This window comes from Phyllostomus hastatus, unplaced genomic scaffold (genome assembly GCF_019186645.2).
Source record: "Phyllostomus hastatus isolate PE091 unplaced genomic scaffold, TTU_PhHast_1.1 phas_contig_29, whole genome shotgun sequence".
NCBI lineage: Eukaryota > Metazoa > Chordata > Mammalia > Chiroptera > Phyllostomidae > Phyllostomus > Phyllostomus hastatus.
The window spans coordinates 20110735-20128784 of NW_025333835.1; positions in this window are offsets into that span (position 1 = coordinate 20110735).

An 18050-nucleotide genomic window follows, 5' to 3' on the forward strand; every position below is an offset into this window, starting at 1 on the left:
TGGTTGGATGGACTGTGGTAAACCGGCCACCTTCTAAGTTTCTTTGTCCTCTGAATAACAGTGATCTGATTTCAGACCTCTGCAGAGACCCCCTTGTGCCTCTGGTCCTGTGACCAGTAGCAGAGTGTGCCCTTTGCTCATTGAGAAAGTGATTCTGTGGTACCACTTCTCAGGTTTGCAGATAATGCTCTCTGCAACCTGACACCAAGGGTAAAGGACAGTGAGCTCTGGAAGGTCAGGTTCTGAGCCTATGTTTCTCTGTCCAGAATGTGCAAGGCCAGACAACTGCAGCTGCACCTTCTGTGCTGTTGCCTGTCCAGATCACTGGGCTCAGCTGCAGCTTGTACAGCCCACATGTGCAGGAATGCCTACTGAATCTCTTTGCTTGTCCTGACTGACGAGGATGCCAGCCACAACCTGATTCTGCCCCTCTTCACACTGAGGCTCACACTGAGGTCCTGATGCCTGTAGCTGTGTGTTTGTGGCTTGTCTCAGCATCTCTCCCTTCTTGCCTCGCTGGTTGGCTCCCTCTTGCCCACCTTTAGGTGTTTCAATGCACAAATCTCTTAGGTGCGTTTGTGCATTGAGCAGGGAATTCTTTGTTGAATTTAGCTGTTCAAATTGTTTAAAATTCAAGAGGATAGATCTCCCATGCCACTATTCCTCTGGCATAATTCTCCTCTTTTTCTGAAAATATTTTTAAGTGTGTATTTAATCATGTGTTTTAAAATATTATTTTACAAAACAACTTTTATTTAGCTTAAAATTAAAACACAATACTTTAGAGTGTCATGTAAATGTGTAATTTACCTTATAATTTCTGATCTCCTTAGTCTTTCAGTACTTTCCATAATGTTTGAAACTGACCTAAACCTAGGCCTGATATGCATGGTTTTTCTACCATTGATATTCAGTTAATATTGTCAGTTTGTTATATTCATATTTAATACAAAAATATCCTCACATATTTAAATCATGGAGTCAATTTATTGATTTCGGACACATTTTAAATAACTTTGAGTGATGAATAAAACAGAAATTATGTGATCCTTTCCTACTTGGCACTTGATCTCACTCAGAAAAAAATTAAGGTGATACCAAATGCAACATTCTGAAAAGATGATGTTGTCTCTTCTGTTTCTGAATCTTAAACCTTTACTGTCAAACAGCATGACCATCTCATATTTTATACTTCTGTCACACTGGTTACCTAGCCTATGGGATAAGAATTATAATACTAAGAAAGGCAGGCACCCACTCTTGCCCAAGAAAGTGATATGAAGTAATTTTGCATCGTGTAGGGACTGAAAGAAATCAGTGCTTCAATCGAAGATTGAAAGTTTGCAAGAGCTGTGTCTCTTTCATCTCCCCAGTTAATTTTTTTTGTTTGCTTTAGAAAAACTAGTTGAGACATTAGTTTGGGAAACTGGCAGATGATGATGAACTACCACAAGTTTTACCAAATGGCTGTCTAAATCACAGCTGCTACGCTAGAAGTAGTACATTTTCTGTGGAACAAAAATATTGCCTTTAACCCTTGCTATATAAGTATTGACCTGTGGAATTTATTCTTCTCAAGCTCTGACAGTAATGAGACTCAAAAGCAATAGATGTACTTCTGCCACAATAAAGTCTTACTAGGGGATGTCCCTAAAGGACAGTGAGGAAGAATATCTACCAGAAGGGATGGTTGAAACATACAGACATAATAATACACAGAAATTATGTTATCTTTTCCTACTGGGCACTTGATCTCACTCAGAAAAAAAAGTAAGGTGACACTACATTCAATATTCTGAAGAGATGGTGTTGTCTCATCTTTTGATACCAAAGATGACACCAAACCCTTATTTGTTTACTCTGTATGGAGACTGAAGTATAGTAAATTGGCTAGGCACATTAGTGAGTAATGTAGATAAAACAAAAATTAGAAAATGAAATGAGAACCCTAAGAAAGAGACGTTTGGATGGTATGAAAGTGAGGACAATATGTGTTTATAATTATAATTATAACTAATAGTATTTATGTAATAATTTATTATTATTATTAGTCAATGACCTCTGGATGAGAAACTCTAAAACCAAGTAGCCAGGATGAATCATTTAGTAGAAGTCAGCCAGCCCAAGGAGCCACCTCAGTGCTGGCACAATGAGTACATAAATAGATTGGCTATGGTGCTGATGGCCACTCGCGGGCTCAGCAGCACGATTTCCCTCTTATAAAGGTTGTTCCAGTTATTGACATTGAAGAATCCATCCCAGACTTCCAGAAACTGAGGCTGACGCCAAGTTCTTAGCATGCACTGTCCTTTGATGAGTCACTTGGTGACATGGAGATTACCCTAGAGGGATATTGTTCAACCTCAGAGGAGCACTGGTGTTTGCCATTTCTGGAAATGATAATTATCTCCAAATATATATATTTTTTCTGATCATGATGCCTCTCCCACCCAAACACACAGGTCTGATCAATCAGCATAATTGTTCATACAAGATGGACTCAGGCTACCAAATTCATTTTACAGCAAGGAAGATGTGTCCATGGGCATATGAGCATGCTTTCCACTGGTCTTACAATAGATCCCCCATATCTGAAGGAATGAAGTGAACAGAAGGGTTAAATAGCCTGTTAAAGGCTCAGCTGAGACACCAATTTGGGAGTATCAATTTACAGATGTTTGGTATATTGTCAATTGTGGATACATGGTGATGTGTCCCTAACAGCCAGAATACAAGAGTCTGGGAACTGAAATATGGAAATGATATTGGTCATTCCTGCAATAATTGAAAAAAAGTAACTTGAAAAACCTCTGTGTTCTGTCCCTACTACTTCAGGTACTGCTGGATTAGAGGTTCTTGCTCCCACTGGCAAAATACTTCCTCCAGGGAGCCCTGTAAGGGTTTCATAGAAATTGACTATAACTATTACTTGGTCACTTTGGGCTCCTCCTTCTAGTCACTGTCAGTCAAAGCAAAGTTACTCCACTGAGAGGATAAAGGCCAATTAACAAAGGGGCTATTAGCTACACAGTGGGAGGAGGTAAGAGTATATCTGGAAACTGGGTAATTAACTGGGTTTTCTTTTAATTCTATCTTATCTTGGGGTAACTGCAAACAGGCAATTACAACAATCACAGACGAACAATGGTAAGGCAAATTAGGGGTTATAACTTCTGGGGAAGAGTATGTGGATTACCCTACTTTAATAAACTTGACCAGAAAAAAAAATAAAGGGCAAGAGCAAGGGAAATGTAATATAGGAGGTGGAAAAAACAAATGACAAATATTTATCATTGTCTTGGGGACATTTGCTGTTGCTAAAGATAAAAACTGTTTTTTTTTTCTATTAATTGATTTGTATTATGTCCTTTAAGAGATTGGGTTACTACCTTAAGGAGGCTTTGTGGTTGATTGGTCTTAACATAGCTGAGTGGTACATATCATGGGCTGCATTGGACGCCATTGGTACCACTGTAAACTTTTAAGGCCCTTCCTTATTCCCAGTGCTGCTGAGGCAGCTCTCTCCAAGTAGCCTTCTGAGAAGCTTTTCAGACAAAAAAAAAAAAATGCCACAGTATAAGCCTTTTCCTGCCCATATTACTTCCAGGCCAGAAATTCTCATTTCTGTAATCTATCTTTTTGGGATGTCTAGGATTCCACTTAACACCAACACGTATGTAATCTGGAACATTAGAGACTTACAATGTAAAGGAGTGCCATTAACCACTAAGAGAATAAAGGCAGCAAGTCAATGTTCCTTTTGTGTCCCCAAGTGGGATAATTTTTAAAACGTATTCTAAAGATCCCGAGAAGGTCAGGCCCACCAGCAGGCAGCCATAAGATATTTTTGAATTAGTTGTTTGTCCTCTCTTTCAAATTCACTGTAGCTCCCTGGGACAACAAGCCAAGTTAATTAGTAAAATGCTATGCTTTTATTCTTTGGTTTTCTTCGATCTTGCATACAAAAAAGATTACATGTTACCTGCTTTTTAAGTATCTGTGGCTTATATTTGGAATTACTGTACATATTTTTGTATCATTTATCTAGCTCGTAAGAATCGTACGTAAAGGGATGGTTTTTAACTGTCAGATCACAGTGTTTTTCTAATCATATTCCATCAGTGACACACATTTTAGGTTGTTAGACATCCTGTCTGAAAAGCAAAACTCGGGCATGGAATGTGAAAAGCCCATTCTTTTAGGTGGTTTGAATTATTCATGTACACAGCACCTTGTCTGCACTTAGAATATAATAAAAATATAAATGATGCATGTGCATTTTGTGTCCAAATTCCACACTGGATGTTTCTAAGTTACACACAAGTATCACTGTCTTTTTAAATAGTAAAGAAAACTTTCAACTGTGTAAGATAGTTTTGTCAAATACAATTAATTAAAATATTTTGATATTTAAATTTATCATAGTTTCACATATGAACTAGTCAGGATGTCTGCATTTAAACTCAAATATGTTACCTAGTAAATAATAAAATGCTTCACATTCTTTTTAAATTTTTTGACTAACTTTTTTAAAAAATGCTATTTTTGTACTTTTCTGGTAGGCTTTCATAACATCTGAAATTTCACTTTATAGTGATAGGTCACCCAAAAGAGCACACTATTGCATTTTCTTTTACTATACCTAAGAGATTAAAATACAGATAGTTAGTACTTGGATTGTGACATATGAGGGCATAATTTCACATTAATTTATTCTGTAACAAAAGGTTTTGTATGTCTTAAAGTTATATTGTGTAGTGCAATAAATAAGTAGATTTTTATGAACATGAAATCAAGTTCCATTACCTGAGTCTGGTATTATTTTTGGAACTATATAGATATCTAAAATAGAATTTGGAAAGTCACATATTTCAATATATGAATATATACAAGTGTATATATGAATAGATAGTTAGATATTGAGATCAATGTAACAAAGAATGAAGAAGAATTCTTTGACAAAAAGAGTTGCCTTTTAGAAACACAGAGACAAATATGAAAGTAAAATAAATAAACATATTAGTAACCTGTGGTGAAGGAAGTGGTAACTGTAACTAAAAATAATTAGAATGAGAGCTCATGATTTAATTATTTAGCTATTAATTCAATAATAATTACCATTATTTATACGTAAGGTATGTTGCTAGACACAGGATATTTCATGAAAAAGCCAATAAATCTCTAAGCTTATAAAGAGGTTTCAAGAATAACATTGTTGGGCTGGATTAAATAATAAACAGGTTGATGATAAGAGCTATGACCTATCAATACTCTGAAATGTCAAAAGCAAAATGATGGAAAAATATACTCTGCAAATAGCCAAAACAAAAATGAGAACACTGTGTTAATAACATCAAAATCAAACTTTAAAGAAGAGTTAGTAGAGAAAAGAGGGGATGCCTCATAATGATATAAATGTATAGCCACAGGAAAATAAATCTAGATTTGTATATAGCTAATCTCATGCTTTCAAAATATGTAGGTAAAAACTGTCATTTCCTAAAGAATGAATAAACAAACCCACAACTGTTGTGAGATATTTCCTGAGGAATTGATAGATTAGGTAGACATGAAATTTTTAAACAGGGAAGAGTTCACCATGGCTAACAAACTTAACTGTGACTGACACACACAGAGCAATGCATCCGACAACTAGACTGTGCATAATATTTCCAGGTGTACTTAAAACAGTTACCAAAACTGGCACATACTATGTAATAGAATAACATTTCAAGTTTCTTTCTCAAAATTTAAATTATATAGATTAAGATCCCTGATCATAGTGGAACTAAAAAAGCTAGAAAAATATACTAGAAATATTTGAAAGTTAAGCAATACATTTATTTAAAAAAAAATTTTTATTGTATTTTCTTCCAATGCCATTCAGTCTTCTTATATCCCTCTTCCCACCACAATTGCCACACTGGTGTACATGTCCATTGAGTCCTTTTTCCTTTTTGCTTGATCCCTCCGCCCCTAACCTCCATGCCCTAGCTGTCATCATGCTTGCTTTGAGTCTGTCTCCATTTTCCTTGTTAGTTCATTTTGTTCATTAAATTCCACCTATCATTAAAACATATTTGTCTTTCTCTGACTTGCTTATTTCACTTAGCATATTGTTCTCCAGGTCCATACAAACTGTCACAAAGTATAACACTTTCCTCTTTTTTAAGGCTGAGTAGTATACCATTCTATAAATGTCCCATTATTGTTTTATCCACTCATCTACTTTCCATAACTGATGGACAATTGCGTTGCTTCCATATCTTGGCAATTATAAATAATGCTGCAATGACCATAAAGGTGCTTATATTCTTTTGAGTTAGGATTTCTGTTTCTTTCATGTATGCTCCCAGAATTGGGATCATTGGGTCAAAAGGCAGATTCATTTGTAATTTTTGAGGTGTCTCCATACTACTTCCCACAGTGGCTACACCAATCTGCATTACACCAACAGCGCCAAAGGGTTCCCCTTTCTCCACATCCTCACCAGCACTTATTGTTTATTGACTTATTGATGATGGCCATTCTGACAGGTGTGAGGTGATATCTCATTCTTGTTTTATTTACATTTCTTTGACAATTAGTGATATTGAGCATCTTTTCATATGTCTACTGGCCATCTGTATGTCCTATTTGAAGAAGTTTCTATTAAGGTCATTTGCTTATGTTTTAATTGGGTTGTTTGTTTTTTTGGTGCTGTGTTTGATAAGTTCTTTATAAATTTTAGATATTAACCCCTTATCAGATATATCAGTGAATACATTCTCCCATTCTGTGGATTGTCTATTTATTTTGTTGAGGATTTCCTTTGCTGTGCAAAAACTGTTTAGTTTGATGTGGTCCATTTATTTACTTTTTCTATTGTTTCCCTTGTCTCGGGTGATATAACTAATAAAATAGTGCTATGAGCAATGTCTGAGATGTTTTTATTCTATGATTTTTGTGGTTTGGGATCTAACATTTAAGGGTTTATTTTTTGAGATTTTTAAAATTTATTTATAGAGAGGGAAGGAAGGGAGATAGAGAGAGAGAGAGAAACATCAATGTACGGTTGCTGGGGGTCATGGCCTGCAACCCAGGCATGTACCCTGACTGGAAATCGAACCTGCGACACTTTGGTTTGCAGCCCACGCTCAATCCACTGAGGTATACCAGCCAGGGCATATTTAAGTTTTTATGCACGTTGAATTTATTCTCCTGTGTAGTGTAAAACGGTGGTGTAGTGTCATTTTCTGCATGTTATCTGTCCAATCTTCCCAACACTATTTATTGAATAACTATCTTTAGCACATTGTATGTGCTCTCTTTCTCTGTTAAATATTAATTGACTGTAAAGGTGTGGGTTTATTTCCGGGCTCTCTATTCTGTTCCATGGATCTATGTGTTTGTTTTTATGCCACTACCTTTCTGTTTTTACTACTATGGCCTTATAGTATAGTTTAATATCAGGTAGCATGTTTCCTCCAACTTTGTTCTTCTTTTCAGTATTGTTATGTGAGGCTTTTGTAGTTTCATGTAAATTTTTGAAATATGTGATTGGAATCTTTATGGGAATTACATTGAACCTGTAGATTGATGCAATTTGGACATTTTACTTATGTTAACTCTGCTTATCCATGAATATGGTATGTGCTTCCACTTATTTGTATATTCTTCAGTTTCTTTATTCAGTGCTTTATCATTTTCCCAGTACAGGTCCTTTACATACTTGGTTAAGTTTATTCCTAGGTACTTGTTCTTTTTGTGGCAATTGTGAATGGGATTGTTTTCTTAATTTCCCTTTCTGTTTGGTCATTATTAGCATATAGAAATGCAACTGATCTCTGGGTATTGATTTTGTATCCTGTTACTTTCCTGAATTCATTGATCAATTCTCATAGTTTCTTGCAGAAATCATTAGGGTTCTCTTGTACAGTATCATCTCATCAGTAAATAAAGTCAATTTTACTTCTTTCTTTCCAACTTGAGTGACCTTTATTTCTTCTTTTTATCAGATTGCTTTTGGCTGGGACTTTCAGTCCCATGTTGAATAAGAGATGTGAAAGTAGACATCCCTGTGTTGTTCTGATCTTAAGGGGAACACTTGTAGTTTTTGCCAATTTTGTGTGGAAGATCTATCCATTGAAGTCAATGGGGTGTTAAATCCTTGACTATGATTGTATTTCTGTCAATCACTCCCTTTATGTCAATTAATATTTGCTTTACATATTTAGGTGCTCTTTTGTTGGGTTTGTAAAGGTTTACTAGGATTATATCCTTCTGTTGGATTGTTCCCTTTATCAGTATGTAGTATACTTCATTGTCTCTTATTATAGCCTTGGTTGTAAACTCTATGTTGTCAGACATAAGTATTGCTACCCCAGATTTTTCCCCAAACCTGTACTGAAACAAATGGTTAAAGGGCTTTAAGAAGAAGAAAAAGAAAAAGAAAAAGAAAAACAGTGGAGAATAGTTTAAAAATAAAATGACAATAAATATGTATCTATCAATAATCACCTTAAATGTAAATGGTTTAAATGCTACAACCAAAGGATATAGGTAGCTGAGTAGATAAGAAAATATTACCTATGTATATGCTGCTCCAAGAGACCTGTCTCAGATCAAAAGATACACACAGACTGAAAGTAAAGGGATGGAAAAAAAATGAAGCAATACATTTCTACTCTAACCACAATATGACCATAAATTTTATATGTCAACTTGACTGGATCATGGAGGTGCCTATGTATTTGGCTGACCATTACTTCTGGTTATGTCTTTAAGAGGGTTTCTGAATGAGATTTTAGCATTTGAATTGGTAGAAGGAGTAAAAAGTTTCTTTCTCAATGTGGGTGGGCATCATCTAAATTGTTGAGGAAAGGGACAAAATAAAAAAGGGGATAAAAGAAAATTTTTTCTCTCTGTTTAAGCACTTGAGTTGATCTACTTTGGGAGACTGGATTTACAACCCTGGCACTCCAGTCTTCAGAACTAACCATCAGCTTTCCTGGGTCTCCAGCCTACAGACAGATCATGACACTTAGCTTCTATAATCACATGAGATAGTTCCTTATAATAATCATGTATGTGTGTATATATTTGTATATGTTTATATGTAATATTATGTTTATATTTATGTATACAATCTAAAGCTTTTTAAATACAGTATAATATATTATAATACTTGATCTCTTTTCCAGATAATTCTGATTAATACATTAATACACAAAGAGCAAATGTCATTGAAAGTTATTTTAAGCTTGGTGATAATAAAAATACAACCTAGAGTCATTTGTGCAGGGATTAAACACTTTTACCCCTTTCTTATTGTGCAACTAATCGCCCATTATGCATAGTTTGCCTCCATTAAATCTCATTTGCTCCCTTATTTCCAAGCCACTACCAACAAATCAGCTCAAATCCTAATTATCTCCAGCTTACTGGAAACTACTGAAAAATAATTCCCATTATGTTCATTCATCCTAAAGGCAGCTGCCAATATAATCTTTTTGAAACAATGTTTGTACCTAGGTCCCCTAGTTGTATATGCAAGCATCCTCTAACTCCTCCCATGGACATGTAACAAAAGTCTCAAACTTTTATTTTGTAAGTGTTGTGTGATAGTCTCTTTAGATACTTGGATTTATCTCAACACCCAACTGCCACTGTCATTTTCTCTATAATATCTCTTTGGGTTGATGCCTCTTCTTCTCTCTGTAACATCCTATCTGCATTTTAAGTTTTATCTCACATGGTACCTTTCCAAGAAAGCCCAATTAGTTACCTCCAAACAGTTCTGTTAAAAAGGCTTTAATCAATAAATGTGTTTAATTTTTAGCATATGAAGTTCAGAATGTGATTCTATTAAAGGAGAAAATCACTCATAAGTGGAGAGAATGAGCAGAGTTTGGTCTCTGTATTTATGGAGAGGGTTAATATTTTGCTATAATTGTATCACAAAAAATAGAAAAACATATTTATACATATTTGAGTTGTCAGTGTTTTAATAATTGGTAGGCAGCATTAATTTTTAGGAAGAAAATTGTGTGCTTACTTCATTAAAACTAGAGAAACCAATCTACATGAGTAAAAAAAGTATATTAGCAATTGAAAGTGGAAAATATAAAAAAAATACTTCAGATGTAAAAAAGCAAAACTATTAAGCATTTTTGATATTTTACAATAGATATTCTAGATTTCTGATTTAGCACTTAGAAAAATTATTTCAAGTTTAAAATTTGTAATTTATACTATTATGTCTTTGTTATTTTTCTAGGTTTTTTCTTTTTTAGTGTTTAAATTTATTCTATAAGTAAATGTGTGGGCCTATTACATAAAATCATCTATTTTCCAAACACTTAGAGAAAGATGGACATTAAATAAGAATTTATAAGCCATTGAAATACTATATATTTTACTCAGAATCTGGTAGAAGTAACATCCTTTTTATTACAAAATCTTTTATTACAAAATCATAAGCATGTAGCTATAACATACCAATATCACACTCATGCACACCATATGGCATTTTAGGTGAAATGTCCATATTGAAACTATACATTATTACTTCCATATTACCCTACCAACCACAAGCAAGCAGGCATTACTTCTGCTGTACCTGTTTACTTCTGTTTAAATAAATGGTTGAGATTTGCTAAAATCAGTTTGTATTTGGAAATCTAATGTTATAATAAGAGTTACTGAGTTTTCTTCTAGCATTTTTTGTAAAAAGTTTTCTCTATCATCATCTATCTATCTATCTATCTTTATCTATGCATGCATACATCCAACCATTGGTTAATATTCTGATATTAATTAATCCATCAATTAATATTTTGAAAAACCTCATCATAGTTTATATAACCTTTACTTAAAGTATGTATGAAGTAATAAATATTTTTATGATATACCTAAAAAGGTTAAACTAAATATTAATTCATTAAATATTTTACTAAGTGTTTTTAACATTGATATTTTAACACATACTGTATTTTAGAACATGAGATCTTAAGTAAAAATAGAATACCTGCATATATGAATCACTTTGCTTTAAGATATAAAATGCCATAGCATTTTAATTAAATCCTTCTGAGCGTTTGCTAGATATGTGTGAGTAATTATTTTGCTTAATTGTTACATCCCTTTGAGAAAAGCTCAATGCCATCGTTATGAGGTTTTAGAGAGATTCAGAAAGGTTTGGTGAATGTCACAGTCACATAGCTAGTGAATATTAATACAAGCTGCATGAGAACTTAATGTTCACTACAATTCCTTGTAGGAAAAGGATCATGGAGAAGAAGGAATAGAATAGAATATCATTTGAAAATAAGAAAACAAAAAAAGGTAGTATGCCCAGCTAAGTGGATGGCTTCCATGAATTTGTGAATTAACATGAAATTTGCATGAGAACCATGTAATTTGGAGACAATAAAATCAATTTTTAAATATACATTTTTCTCAAATTCCTAAGAAACAGTATATGCTGTTTCTGTTTTTCCAGGTTTGTAGGAATAACAAGAAAAGGAGTATATTTTAATACTCAAATGAAATGATAAATCCATCCTTAAGAGAAAACACCTACACACATTCTTATTAAAATTTACATGTACCATAGAAACTACAGACCTATGTCAACACAAAACTAATGCAATCCAATCTGGATGCACAATATTTCTTTCAAGTATAGAATTTGACTATTTGAAATTTTTTCCCCACACTTGACCCTTTTCAAAGATCAGTCCAAATCATTTGTGAGGCATTCCAGAAGTATAAATGAAGCCAAATCTTCAGTTTTACAATCAGAGTGGAGACTATCATCTATATTTAAATTATGGATTCTGATCACTTTATTACCTAAACTTGGCATTAAACAGTGTGAATCACAGCATGGGTCTCTTTCAGAGAATACTCCTGGGATGAGGATTCATTTGAGACTATTACAGATGAAAATAAAAGCTAGAACAATGCTCTAACTAACTGGGCTACATCACCAGGGCTTATTTATTTTTGAGAGAGAGAAAGAGAATGAATCATCAATTTGTTGTTTCTCTTATTTATGTATTCATTGGTTGGTTGTTGTCCATGTGCTGACCAGGGATTGGACCTTCCACCTTGGTATATCAGGGCACCTTCCCTCCTTGCACAACTAAAAGAAGGACAACAACAAATTTAAAAAATAAACAGAATTACCAGGAAATCAAACTATATGGAAGTCCAACAACCAACGAGTCAAAGAAGAAACATTCATCCAGACTAGTAGGAGGGGTGGAGACAGCCAGCCAGGGCTGAGAGGACACATGGCAAAGTGACAACTGGAGGAACAGGGCAGACCAGGCAGCCTCTGGCAGACCAAGCACATCAGCATCTGGCAGACTGGGCAGTCCCACATTTGCATGTGGATAAACTGGGAGGAACAACTGGGTAGCAAGACAGATTGCACAACCCAGGGTTCCAGTGAGGGGAAATAAAGCCTCAAAGCCTCTGACTGAAAACACCTGTGAGGGTTGAGGCAGCAGGAGAAACTTCCAGCTTCACAGAAAAGTTCATTGGAGAGGCCCACTGGGTCCTAGAATGTACACAAACCCACCCACCAGGGAATCAGCACCAAAAGGACCCAATTTGCTTGTGGGTAGTGGAGGAGTAACTGAAAGCCATCCAAGAGCCAAGCAAGTGGCATCATTCCCTCTCTGACCCCTCTCCCACAGCCAGCCCCACAACACAGCAACCTGGATGGCCCTGCCTTGGCAAATACTTACGGCCCCTTCCCTTCCTACCTAACAGGCATGCTGAGACAAAAAAAAATGGCCCAAATGAAAGAACAGATCAAAGCTTCAGAAAAAGTACAAATAAGCAATGAAGAGATAGCCAACCTATCAGGTGCAGAGTTCAAAACACTGGCAATCTGTATGGTCACAGAAATGGTTGAGTATGGTCACAAAATAGAGGGAAAAGTGAAGGCTATGACAAGTGAAATAAGGAAAATGTACAGGAAACCAAGAGTGACAGGAAGGAAACTGGGACTCAAATCAATGATTTAGAGCAGAAGGAACATTTAACCAGCACAGAACAAAGAATTGAGAATTCAAAAAAAATGAGGAGTGGCTTAGGAACCTCTGGGATAACTTTAAACATTCCAACATCCCAGTCATAGGAGTTCCAGAAGGAGAAGGGGAAGAGGAAGAAATTGAAAACTTATTTGAAAACATAATGAAGAAGAATTTCCCTAATGTGGCAAAGGGAATGCACTTCCAGGAAGTCCAGGAAGCTCAGAAATTGGACTCAGGGAAGAACACACCAAGGCACATCATAATTACCTCACCCAAGATTAAAGATAAGGAGAGAATCTTAAAAGCAGCAAGAGGAGACAGTTACCTTTAAAGAAGTTCCCATAAGACTATCAGCTGATTTCTAAAAGAAATCTTACAAGCAAGAAGGGGCTGGATAGAAGTATTCAAATCATGAAAGGCAAAGACCTACATCCATGATGACTCTATCCAGCAAAGTTGTCATTGAGGATGAAAGGGCAGATAAAATGCTTCCCAGATCAGCAAGCCCTTAGTATATGAAATGTTAAAGGTACCTATCTAAGAAAAAGATGATAAAAATTATGAACAATAAAATGACAACAAACTCACAACTATCAACAACTAAACTAAAAACAACAAACTAAGTGAACAACTAGAACAGGCACAGAATCCCAGACATGGAGATCACATGGGGCTTATCAGCAAGGATGGGTAGAGGGTGAATGGGGGAAAGGTACAGAGAGTAAGAAGCATAAGTGGCAGGTACAAAATAGACAGTTAAGAACAGTATAGGAAAAGTAGAAGCCAAAGAACTTATGTGTATGACCCATGGACATGAACTAAGAGGGCAGAAATGAGGAAGAGGGTTACAGGGCAGGGAGTAGCAGAGGAGAGAAAAAAAAAATGAGTCAACTGTGATAGGATAATCAATGAAATATATTTTAAAAAATGAAAGAAAAAAAAAGAAAGAAAAGCTAGCTCCCAAAGCTTTGGCAAGGAGACAATGTTCTTCTGCATTGTTTAAAGAAAATGAGAAGGACCAGAATATACGAATTTTCCTATGGTACTTACATACTTGAAAATGTCTCTCTGTTTTCTTAGACACTACAAACAAAAAGAATGGTTTCTTTGCTAAGTGCTAAATGTCTTTTTTCGTATTTAACATAAAATGTGCCCCCAAAGAAGAGGGTGCTATGTGATAAACGAGAAGAGAACTGTCCTCCTGTCTTACATCAGAGATGTGTAAAACAACATAATGTAAACCAAATAAACATGTTCCCGAACAAGCCACCATCTGATTTATTATTCTATTAAAACTTGTCCCCTTGAGTTGCTAGTGAGACTCATTGATTTATCTACATAAAATTAAAATATCAAATGCTAATTCTTTCTTAATACTTCTGCCAAAGCATGGTTTATTATTGACTTTTAAATACTTCATGTAATAATTTCCTAATGTCAAATAAGACATTGTGAAAAACACTAGTTCTTCCTGTAATGTGTTAAATGTCTTATGATTTATTTACTGGTTTCAGTTAAAGCCAGTGATTTTTGCATTTCACAAATCAGAAGTTAAGGACAGTAAATTTCCAGACCATAGATACACAAAAGGCATAAACTAGTAGATGTTGAAAATGGAACTCAAACCTAAGTCTGCCCACTAGTGTCTGTACAGTATTAGCTGATTTATCATTCAGTTCAGATCATTCAGTTTTGCTTGATTTGTAAGATTCATGAGTGAAATAATGATGCAAAGAATATAGAACCATAGTTTTAATGGTTTTCAGTTTTATTTTTCTTTTTACTATAAAATGTTGTCTGTGTATTTATTTTAAATATCTGAATATGTGAGGGAGCCATTGTTTGAGAAAAGAAAAATGGTGTTGTCTGGTTCTTCTCAGGAAAGAATTGTGATGACTAAATTTGTTTTATCTTTTACAAGCACAATGCCTAAAATAATAGTCATGCTGTCAGTAATATGCATCACTTCAGGAAAATGTGAGTGAGTACAGAATGTAAGCTATAGTCAGTGGTGCTTTCACACCTCTAAATGTTGCATCTGTGTAGGATTCAGACTCTCCACACATGATCCAAAGTGATTAAGGCATCCTAATATCCCCACTGTGACTGGAGCCATGAAAGGAAGTTGTACAAGGTTAAGTGAGAGTCAAGAGTTGTTAGGATTTATTATAATCCAGAGCCATCTGCATGCAGACAAATGGCCTCCTAACTTGTACTTTCACTGAACTATTTTGCCACAGCAAGAAATCAAAGGACTCTAATAGCCAATTGATATTAATAATTAATCCAAACATTTCTATGTGCCTGGCCTTTCTCCTTTGACTGACATGTGAATCTGCAGTTTATTAAAATGCACCACAGGTAATTAGAACATGTCACTCTAGTGCACCTTCAATTGCCTACATGCCCATGTAATAAAGCCTTTTTAATACCTTCAATACTTTAAGTCTACATAAGTTAAACAAAAACCCACACCCTACACTTAAAAAGTAGAAGGACAATAATGCATCCAGAATTGTTTACTCTCCTTTACTGCAAATGCCCAAACCAGGTAATGAATGAGAGCTCTAAAATGAAAGGTAGGAAGGTAAAGCATTAGTCCATTTCTGGAGCACAAATTACTAAGATTTAAACACCCTGGGAACAGGACAGTACAGTGAAGGAGTGCATTTGCCATTTATTTCTGGGCGCTCATTTTAAAATTAATTCAAGCAAAATGATTTTGCTAACCTTAGACTTTCACAAGATCTGATGAGACCTGCTTTATGTGAAATAGAAGGAAATCTTCTGAAGGAAGCGCATAAGCCATAGGGAAAAAGAACTTTAAAAAACTATACAATATAAACATCTACATACGAAAAGGAGTGTGATGTTTAACATTTAAGGTAAAAATAATAAATCACTTTATTGACCAGGTTAATGTATTTATTAGAAAAGAATATATATCAATTTTTATAGGTTATTTCTTTTTATTCAGGAGAAGAATCATTTAATATTAAATAGTATAAACAAGGGTTAAGATAACAATCTTTTTTGTCTTAATCATTAAAATAAGTATTGTATCATAATGGCTTATTCAAAATTAATTTTTATTGTGGAGGATCTCATAACTACTTACCTAATACTTGATAATGACAAAAAGAAAAATCCAATTTTGAGGAGCATATTATCTGAAAGAAATAACATGGGAAAGTACATATTTAATGATTCCATAGAATTACAATTGCAGCTTCTCTCAAATGTTATTTATCACCTAATTTTAGAGCAATAATTATTGCTATTGCTTTTGATCATGTAATGAAAATTGCAGTTATTTGTATTATAAAACAATACAATTATAAACTGCTTAAACTGTTTATATATGCCAAACTATATCTATCTAGAAATTTGTTTACAAAATAAGATTAAGGTTTGACTCAGTTTTTCTGTGCAATTTATACTCAATATACACTCTTCCAATTGTCCTTCAGGAGTCAAGCCTCCAGTTCTAGTTCATTTTGATGAAGGTGAGTTAATCCACATCATCTGGAAGGAAACTTGTGCTATTCTTAGTTGCTATAACCAGCTGCATTACTGAAAGCAGGCTCTGTCCTTACACATTATAGATGGATAGCTTCAGATAAGAAAAAGCTATCTTGGTGAACGGTGGCCAGAATTTTGATGTTTCTGTCTAGTAGGTGATAGGGTTATCATTCACATCTCTAGGTGATTTGGGAAGATGGCTGTCTGGAGCAATAGATAAAGACTCATTGGACTGTTGCAGAGAAAAAGAAATATAAGAGAAGCATGTGAATTTACTAAAAAAAAAAAAGACAGTACCATAGTTTTCAAGGTAAGAAAAAAGGAACATGTGTGAAAAATCACCTTCATTTTTTTATAGTCATGCTCTGTTATTAAATTATATGTAAAAGATCAATAGAAGAGTATATAAAGCTTCTCGGTTATTTTGACAAAGTAATATGATGGCCTATTTGGGAATAGTTATAAGGTAGCTCAATTAAATGATGAGATTATCTGTAATAAATGATATAATATGTAAAATATCCTTCCTAATAGAATGGAGGTGACAAGTGTGAGAATCAGTATTATGTCCGGAGGATATTTTCGCTTTCAATTTATTTAGTGTTATTTAGTAGAATTATTTCAAAGAAACTAATTATTTAGTGGCTCCTGAGAATGTTTAAATTACATAAATTACAGATAACTGTAAGTGATATTTCTTGACTAAATATTTTCTAAAACATTAGAAAAATCATTAGATGAGCACAGAAAATGCAATCTGTGCTGGGAAAAACAATGAAACTATGAATGTAAAGAAATGAAAATATTAAAAAATTTAGATTTGGACAATCATGGACTTGCCTCAGGAATCATAATAGGAGTGCATCTTAGAAAATATACTTTATATCTTCTTGATATGATGAACTCATCTTCAAAAGAGCATGATGACAGCTACCACATAAAATTACAGAAATAATTATGTTGAATAAAAAACATGTATTATAATGCATGAAAAGAAAGTACTCAATGACTGTTAGTTATTTACTTTTGTATTTCTGGAGATTTTGTAAGGATTTCTCCTGTCATACTTGTTAACTCTGCTGGGTGAAGTTCCTATAGTTGCCTTTAAAGACAGATTGGCTTGGATCCAACTTAACTATTATTTCAAAGAATAATGAAAGAAAGCAACTATAAACTTAGTTTCCTAGAAATATGACCTCTGAAAATCCTGGTTTTTCTTCTTAATTGAAAATTAGCCAACCTGATTTCAAAGATAATTAATTAGGCCCCATGAATGTTAAAAGATGAATCTTCAACATTAGAATTATAACATAAATATTGGATAATCTTGTTTTGTTATTGATAAGTCCATTGTTCTTTCAAACATGTTTTAATATATTTTTATGTTTTTTCTAATGTGATTAAAGAACTGCAGTTACACATATTAAAATTAGGTGGCATATTTTCTTTTTTATTTTGAGATATTTGTTTTATCTACTCTATTTTTGACTGGCTTCTTTA